Source organism: Ailuropoda melanoleuca, chromosome 6 (assembly GCF_002007445.2).
Source record: "Ailuropoda melanoleuca isolate Jingjing chromosome 6, ASM200744v2, whole genome shotgun sequence".
NCBI lineage: Eukaryota > Metazoa > Chordata > Mammalia > Carnivora > Ursidae > Ailuropoda > Ailuropoda melanoleuca.
In genome coordinates, this window is record NC_048223.1 from 35,831,613 (window position 1) to 35,840,888 (window position 9,276).

General features: G+C 42.2%; 1 pseudogene; it reads left to right on the top strand.

Moving 5' to 3' along the window:
- The first annotated feature begins 5,945 nt into the window (after nucleotides 1–5,945).
- LOC117802847 lies at nucleotides 5,946–6,040 on the top strand (annotated as a pseudogene).
- The last annotated feature ends 3,236 nt before the right edge of the window (nucleotides 6,041–9,276 follow it).

Consider the following 9,276-nt stretch of genomic DNA (forward strand, 5'->3'; position numbering starts at 1 on the left):
ATTTGCAAATATATTCTCCCATTCCGTGGGCTGCCTCTTAGTTTTTTTGACTGTTTCCTTGGCTGTGCAGAAGCTTTTTATCTTGACGAAGTCCCACAAGTTTATTTTATAGAAAACCTACTTTAAATATAAAGACATAAATAGGTTAAAAGTAAAAGGATGGGGAAAGATGCACCTTTTCTTTTTTTCTTTTTTGTATAACCAAAAGAAAGCTGGAGTGGTTTCATTGATTTTGGACAAAGTAGATTTTATAATGGGAAGATTATCAGCAATAATATGAAACCAAAAATCATAATTTTAAGTCTCATTAAAATTTTATTAAAATATCACAGAAGAAAAGAAAAATTAGTTTCCGGGAATCTTAACACTCAAACTGAACTTAATTTCACACATGCTTTTACTTAGATTTTCTTACTGTATTAAATAATTAATGGCATTTTGTCACCTAGAAATATTAACCAAAGTCACATATCTTTCAGTTTTGCACAAATAGCTTATAAGTTTGTAAGAAGATTTCATCTTTTTAGGCAAAGTGGTAAGGAAATATTCCAGCAGTTTGTTGAAATGATTTAGGCTGTAAGCATGCAGTGTGCTCTCTTCCTGTTGTTGCCTGAGGCAAACACAACTGGGATTTTCGTTCCAAGTAGGAATGAACTGAATTACATTCTCTGGCTATTGGAATACTTTATATGCTTGTCTGAAGGTAGATAAGAGAAAGGAAGCTGAGTTTGTTTACTATTCTTGCAGTGTTTTTTCTCTCAGAGATATTAGAACCGGTGCAAGAGCATTTGCACATATCTGCCAGTAGATTTTAAGTCACTTTATCTTTGGGTTACAAGGTAATATTGCTTTGTAAATTCATGTAGGGTAAATTGACTGGTAATCCTTGATTTTGAGGCTGGATTATTTTATTGCTAATGTATAATAATATTCAAAGGGTTTATAAATAATGAACATACATTTGTGACTTAGGGCTATTATAATGCCCCAGCAACCAATTTCAGCTAATCTGATTTAATTGACATTATGTCAGGGTTTTGAAGTTCTTAATAAAGGGCTAAGAATAAAAGATTCCCAAGGGTGGCAACTACAGGTAGTAATGATTCTAATATGCTCCCTAATCCATTTATAATGAAAAAGTGATTGGCTAGATATTATAAATGATTAAAGTACCTAAAAGAAAATAATATATGCGGGCAGATTGTTACCTCAGAGTACCTTAAAATAGATTCCTGGGTGTTGATCACTTTAATATTAATGAGATTCATGCAGGACTGTAGGCAAATAGTTACTGCAAGTGGTACAGTACAGCTCCTCTGAGTGGGGAAACCTATCTGGCACTGCAGAGCCTTGGGTTCTGGTTTTGCAGTACCATCTTGTACAGCTTCAGGCAAGACACTAAAGCTGTGTGCATGTGTGCTTCCATTTCTTCAACTGCGAAAAGGTAGCAAATGATTTCCCAAAGTGATCTGTAGGGTCAATTCAAATGAGGAGATAGCTAAGAACTTATGCGGGAGATTAGAGAGAAACATCCCAAATGTGGGTGAGGAACATGGAGATCAGCTCATAATGCAGAGGCAAATGCCTCCATCTCAATTATTCCACTGCTTGCCTTGGCAACAGGACTCTTGATGTCTGGTTTTACCTGAGCAATTGTCTTTTTACCAAGTGAGAAGATACTTGAGAAATGTCAATACCTGATAGTGGTGTTCATGTTAAACCACTCTCAAAATAAAGGAACTTTTCACCTGTGGTCTGGAATTATGAATACAGTACAAATTAACCAAAGTGCATCATTTGAGAAAGATGAGTTTTGATGATACAGAATCAAAGAATTAAAGTGATTATTTTTTTATCACATTTTCCTTTATTTTCAAAATCCATTTTTCTCTAGGGAGAAAAAAACACCTGTATAAAAATATTTTTAAATTTTTTTATTTAAATTCAATTAGCCAACATATAGTACAACATTAGTTTCTGATGTAGTGTTCAACGATTCATTAGTAGCGTATAACACCCAGTGCTCATCACATTACATGTCCTCCTTAATGCCCATCACCCAGTTACCCCATCCCCCCAACCCACCTCCCTTTCCTCAACCCTCAGTTTGTTTCCCAGAGTCAAGAGTCCCTCATGGGGGTGCCTGGGTGGCTCAGTCATTAAGCGTCTGCCTTGGGCTCAGGGCGTGATCCCAGGGTACTGGGATCAAGTCCAACATCGGGCTCCTTGCTCTGCTGGGAGCCTGCTTCTTCCTCTCCCACTCCCTCTGCTTGTGTTCCCTCTCTCACTGGCTGTCTCTCTCTCTGTCAAATAGATAAATAAAATCTTTAAAAAAAAAAGTCCCTCATGGTTCGTCTCCCTCTCTGCTTTCTTCCCATTCAGTTTTCCCTCCCTTCATCTATGATTCTCTGCACTATTTCTTACATTCCACATATGAGTGAAACCATATAATTTTTTTAAAAAAATAAAAGAAGATAAAGATGTTGCAATGGGAGGAGATTAACACTTATGGACCACTTTGTGCACGTTATGCCTTGACTCCTGACATCATCTCCCACGTCTTCACTGTGAGGGAAAGCAAAATTCAAAGAGAAGTAAAACCAGTTTGTCTAAGCTTCCTCAGTCAGATCTCCTACTTGTTTTGACCAGCTCCAAGCTCATTTGCTTTCCAACATATCACAGTCCATGAAAGAACCTAAACAGAAGGCCAAGAACATAGTTAAATTCTTTTGAAAACGATCCCATTTCCCCATGAAGAGCACTGTCTCAAAATATTTACTTTTAGTATTTTTAGTCTTCATTCCCCATGGTAGACATGGAGTCTTGAAATTTTTACAGCTCCTTTTAAACTTGACCTATTTCTGAAATTTAAAAGGTTGATTTTGCAGTCAACAGACACTTAGAAAATGCCAATATGACTACCAACATTTCTAAGGGCTCCCCACATGGAGTTTCACCTATTTTAGCTGAACTTCAATCAGTCAGAGCTCTGTGTACAAAGCTTTGCTTGCCCAAATTCCAATGTGAAGTGAAAGAGAAACCCAAGACAATAACAATGCTTTCCAATTGTCCTTGATGTTTATAAAGTTTTAGGTTCGAACTTTGCAGCGACAAACTTCAAACTATACTGTGGAACCAGGAATTCCATATATGATTAAATCAAGTTACAAACACTTGATAGAGACTTTCCCAACTTGGAAATACTACCAAAATTTGGAAACTCACAATGGTGCTGAAACCAGAATTTAATGGGTAGTCAATTGCTAGACTCTAGTAAAAGTTTTCACTCTGATAAGGCAGATGGGTGTAGCCAAACAAATGTCAATAGAAGGACTGTGCTTTATCCCATGTACCAGCCCCAGTTGTTGGCATTTGTTGTTTGAAAGAAAGTAAAACTTTTTCCCCCTCTCCCGCTGTGTGTCTTCTGGAGCAATCAGACATCATGGTAGCTGTCTGTCTGCCAGCTGGGTGCTGTATCTTAGGGTGGTCAATGTATTATTCCTGTGTCTTTATTCCATGGAAGTCTCATATGTCCATGTGGAGCCTAGAACTTCTAGAAGATGCCAGGGCAGGGGTGGTAGAGAGGGACTCCAATACTGGTGGCTTTCTAAGAAGTTTAGGATTCATGGTGTAAGAACTTGGGAATGAGAGAAATAAAATTTTCCCTCCACAGCCAGATTGTAAATTCATCAGTTAATGAAATGGAGAAAACTTACTCTATGGAGTGAGCACAGATCTCTATTTGGCAGGTCCTTACTCTAATCAGATCAAGTATATTGACACCTAAAGGAGGAATCTCCATCAGAAGAGGGCCTGCACCAGCCATGTAGAAACAAGAGAAGCCAGGTAAACAAGAATGGTGAGAAACCACCTCTGTTCAGTGGAGAGAGCTTTACACCTAATAGACCTAGAGCATTAGAGTTGGGTGATGAAGACATCTCTACTCTGATGATGGATGTAGACATGGTGAATCATTGTTAACAGACTCTGGGTATTCTTGGATGGCCACTCTCAGACTGTCCCAACCATAAGAGGAAAACATCCAGCTATGATGTCCTAACAGCATTGAAATATTTCTTTTATTTAACTCCCTTTATTCTGCTTCTACCTTACCAGTCAACCATAGAATTACTTGGCTCCCTGCAAAAGACTGCCCACGAGGAGTTTATGGGCTCCATTGGGCTTCAGAACTTTCTGTCCATGGTAGTGATTTCTCATTGCAAGTCAGAGTTGGGGCTCTGATTGTGGTTTAGCTTTGAGATAACTCTGCTCCAGGGAAACAGCATGCTACTGATTTAGGCTTTATTCTACTTCTTGAGACAGTTCTTGGAAACTATTAATCTAGCCTGTTTATTTTCAACTTCACTCCCACTTATGAGCTTTATTAATGTGAAACCTGCCTGACAGGTGAATCCATTCTCAGGATGCTGATAACATAAGCACAAATAAGGAAGCTGAGGACCAGCGAAGCGGAACAGTGCCACCAAATGAGGTCTTTTCTTCAGGGAAGCCTTTGTGTCCCCTTGACACAACCTGCCATCACCACAGGACTAGGAGCATGTCCACAGCCAGAGGTACATCTCTGTAGGTGGCAACAGAAAGAGAAAGAGCATAGCAAGCCGCATGGCTCAGATTATCATTCCCATCACCCTTCATCCAGTCCAGATCATCAAAGAACCAGGCTCTGGGATGGAAAAACCTCCTGACTCACAGAGCAATGATGCTGGGAAGACTCTGAGTGGTTAAGAATCCTTGAGGCTATAGCACAAGTGCGCAGCTGCACATTGATTAAAAAAAATATTACAGAAGAATACAGAAGAAGAATACAGAAGAATTTCCTCGGATGAACTGGTGTTAGAAGGAAGATCAAAAACAATATCCCGTAATTGGTAAAAGGGCATGTGTGCTTCAACAGAGGCACAGAAGGGAAAGGGTAAAGATGCTTCAATATGGATATGAGTCTTCTAATAGATGAGAGAAGAACAGAAGAGACAAGGGGAAGGTCCAGAAGGAAGGGCTACAGGCAACACTGACCTTGACTTGGAAGGATTCAGGGATAGGGATGCACCCATCACAGAAGATCATATGTCTGTGCCTCCCAGAGGGAGGCCCCCTCTCAAGTATCACAAAAAAGGGAAACTAGAATTGTTGGGTTGAATAATCCTAGAGGAATTTCCCCTAAGTCTCCCCTTTTTCCACTGGGTATCCCCACCATCAAAAGACTCTCCAATATATTTTAATCCAGAAGATCATCTTGGTTTGTTTCTGCGGCACAAGGCAATGGCTGTTTCTTCCCCATAGTTAGGAGGACTTGGCCACCCAAGGGCATGGAGAAGATACAGCAGGTCCACAGGCATCTAGGGACCTAAAGCTTGCCCCTAAGTTGGGAGACAATGATTCAGAAAAAAAGCTGAAGAGACAGGGTAGCACTCCACCCAGGACATGTGATAAGAAGCTCCATAAGGAGTTATTTTGGTCCTACTACTGAAAAGGAGTCAATTGTGCTTTATATCCTGGACTTGATCATGTGCATGCAATGGAGTGAGTGTTTTCACCAGAATACCTCCAGAACCTGTGCTGTATTTGTTCAAGAAAGAGTCTTTCCATAAACCTGAGAGAAAGAGTGAAGTTATAAATATAGTCTCTAAATACACATATAAGATAAAATTTGACTGAAAGGACCCTCAAAGGGCAGGTTCTATTTATTTGGAAAGGAAGAGGACTGTGTTCCATATGACAATCAGGCAGAAGGACTTGAGAGAATTGAAATGTTCCATAGGAATTTTTAAGTGGAATTCCAAAATCTACACAAAGTGACCCCTCTATAGCTTCAAATCTTTAACAGAGGAGACAAACATATTAGGGGGCTCTGTATGGACAGGAGTGAAATGACTGAGTCAGGCAGCATAGAAAAGATGACCACTGACATCTGAGTTACACATTCAGTGCTTGCTTCGGCAGCACACATACTAAAATCGGAATACTAGCATGGCCCCTGCATAAGAATGACATCCAAATTCCTGAGCTACACGTTCATTTGTGCAAACAAATACTTAATGTGGGCCCAGGAGTCAGAGCCTGCTGGAAGCCTTCAACCATTCCTTGCTAGGGTCCTTAGTGCCAAGGTCCTTAGCTCCTTAGCGCCAAGGCCCTCAGAATTCCAAATTCAATTTCACTCTTGTCATCCACACACTTTGACTCCAGAGAACATAATGTGGGAGGGTCATGCCCTAAGGGAGCCCCCTCTGTGGCGATCCTGCTCATCCACAGGAGATAGGCTTGCTCACCACAACCACAAGTGATTTCTTTTCCACCTACAGCCTCCTATATCCAGAGGCCTCAGAACTTCTTTACTGATAAAATCTGGGTGGGAGTTAAACAGAGGGAGCAAAGACCCCCACCCCAATGCAACCAGACTGAGGTCAGGGAAGGGACAAAAGAAGTGGCAATGCTAAGATGGTCAGCCAACTTCATAAATCTGTATATCAGTATGAAGTATGCCAGTTTAAGAACACAACCCATGACTACCAATGCAGATGGCCCTAAGAAGTGCAAGAGCGTGTAGATTTTTTAAGACAAATCTTAGTGTATTAATTTCAATTGCTGCTTTAACAAATTATCACAAACTTAACAGCTTAAAAGAGAACATAAATGTGTTATTTCAAAGTTCTGTAGGTCAGAAATATGAGTTGGCTTGGCTGGTTTCTATGCTCTGGGTTTCATAAGGTGGAAATCATAAGGTGACAGACAGTAGGCTCTTGTTGAGAAGCTCTGGGAAGAATCTGCTTCCAATCTCATTCAGATTTTTGCAGAATCCAGTTCCTTGCAGCTGTAAGACTGAGGTCGTATTTCCTTGCTATGCCACCCATAGCTCTTAGAGGCCATACTCAGGTCCTTGTACTCAGCCCCTACATCTCAAAGCCAATAAGGGCATGTTGAATTCTTCTCATGCTCAAATCCCTCTGATTACTTCTTCTGACACTTTTCTGACTCCAGCTAGAGAAAGTTCTCTGTTTTTAAGGGTTCATATGATTACAGCGGCCTGCCCAGATACTCTAGGATAACCTTTGTGTCTTAACCTTAATTACACGGGAAAATCCCTTTGCCATATTCACAAGTTCTAGGGGTTAGGGTGTGGACACCTTAGCAGTGGGGGGTGGGGGTGTTATTTTTCCTTCCACACTTGACTTATGTCTATGTTGGGTTCTGCAGAGGTAGACCCTGATATGAGAATTCAAATGAAAGTAATTAGAAAATGCTTCTGGAAAAAACCTGGGGAGGTAGAGGGGAAGTGGGATCAGGAAAGGAATAATGCCAATAATGCCAAGCCAAATGTAATATCAAGCAAAGTCCCACAAAGGAAATTGGGCTCAATCTTGCAGGGGTGGTCTGGAGACAGGTTAGGCACACCTCAGAGACAAGGAAACTAGAGTGTTCATACCCTGCATCCATCCATTGTTGGTCAAGACCTGACCTTGGGTTGGGGGCACACAAATTCTCAAGCATGTCTTGTTCTTCATGTGCACAGGCCAAGCAGACCCCCAGCCTGAGGGCAGAGTCTGACCTAGGTGCAGGTGCTGGCCGCTGGGGGGAAAAGAGCATGGGGAGCCAGCTTGCACAAAAATAGTAACGGGATCAGGAGATATGGGTGTAGTGTGCTAAGCAAGTCTGCTACAGCTTTGCTACAGAGAATCCCAACAGGATCAGGTGCTCTGGAGAAAAACCCTGGCAGAATTATTTCTGGGGAAACAAACAAGCTGGGAACCAAGTAACCATAAGGCCCCAGAATCATACAGAAATGTAAACTATTAGCTACCAGCCACTGGGGACAGAGGTTAAACTCCAGAGAAACACCAGAGAAGGCTGAATTGGGTAGAGTTGTCAGGCTCCGCATTGCTGAGTTTGAGGAGCCCTTAATAGATAGATTCTTTGCCATGAAGCCTAGTTCTTATCTTTGTCCATGTGGCTCTTTCAGTCAGGAATGTTCTCATTCTCTGCTTATCCAAATCCTATATGTTAGTCTAAGCCTCCTCCCTCATGAAGCAAATCCTGGTTCCCCCAGTCCTGGATGCCCCCGGGCCTTGTCAGAATCTCTTCTGTGAAACTTATGACTATATTTGACACCATGCTATTTCCGTCCATGTCTTACCTGCCTGGCTAGAGCACGCTTTTAGGGAGCAGGGGCCTTGCTGCCTCAGCTCCGTGCCCAGTGCCTGGCACAGTGCCTCAAACGCTGAGGTGTTGGGCTGACATCACCTGAATGAAGTCTTCCTGCTCCCTGTCAATACACGTGGAGCACAGGTCAGCACATGACTGGCTTGGGAAGTACTGGGATCCCTCCAGAGCTCAGGCTGCCCACAGGGCCATTTGGGATGCACTCAGTTCTTTCCTTCCACTAACCCTGCCCTTCAACAGCCCATTTCCAGGCATCAAGCTGACACCAGCAATTCTTCCTGTGATTACTCTCAATTCTGAATTTTCTGCCCTGACCAAGTAGATTTCATCAACTGCATTTCTACATTTCCAGCAGTTTTGGTTTCCAGAAAGAAAACTAAGAACGGAGCAGAGAAGTGCTTCGTCTCTGTGACATGCCTGGCAGCAATCTGGGACAGGCAGCCCTGATTATTGCCTATCATTGTTGACAGAGTGAGGTGAGGAAGAGCCTCAAGCCTTCAGTTTCCAGGCTTCCCTTCACTGGCTCTTTTGCCAGGCTTCCCAGGTCATGACGATGAGGTGCCAGACTTCTAGCCAGCAGAAGTTCAGAGGTTTTCATTCGGCTCCCCTGGGAGTTCAGTATCCTGTTGCCAGACCTACAATCTGAAGAGCAAGTGTTCCACTGAGCATGAGCCAAATCCAGCTAAACTGGGCCAGGCTTTGGAGTCCACATGCTCCTGCCTGAGCCCTGCCTCTGCTCCCAACTGCCTTGGTAACCCTGGGAAAATTACTCAGCCTCGCTAACTCTGGAAAAGAGAGACTTGGCTTCCAAAAAAGGGTTCCCAAAGGTGTCTATCTCATAGGGGAGTGTGAAGCTCAGCTGACAAAACTGATATGAAAATGTGTTCAAAGCTGTTGGGTGCTGCACATGTTAAGAAAGTTATTCCAGTCTCAAGTTCAAAGAGAAACAACCCTCAAGTCATTTCGTGGGTCTTTGGACCAGGAAGTGGAAGACAGGATGGCGGGAAAGAGATATATCTAAACAGATGAGGCTTCTTGTAACATGACTGGGTCACACACTCACCCATCTATGTACAGTCATTGTTCATTCAGTCTGCAATT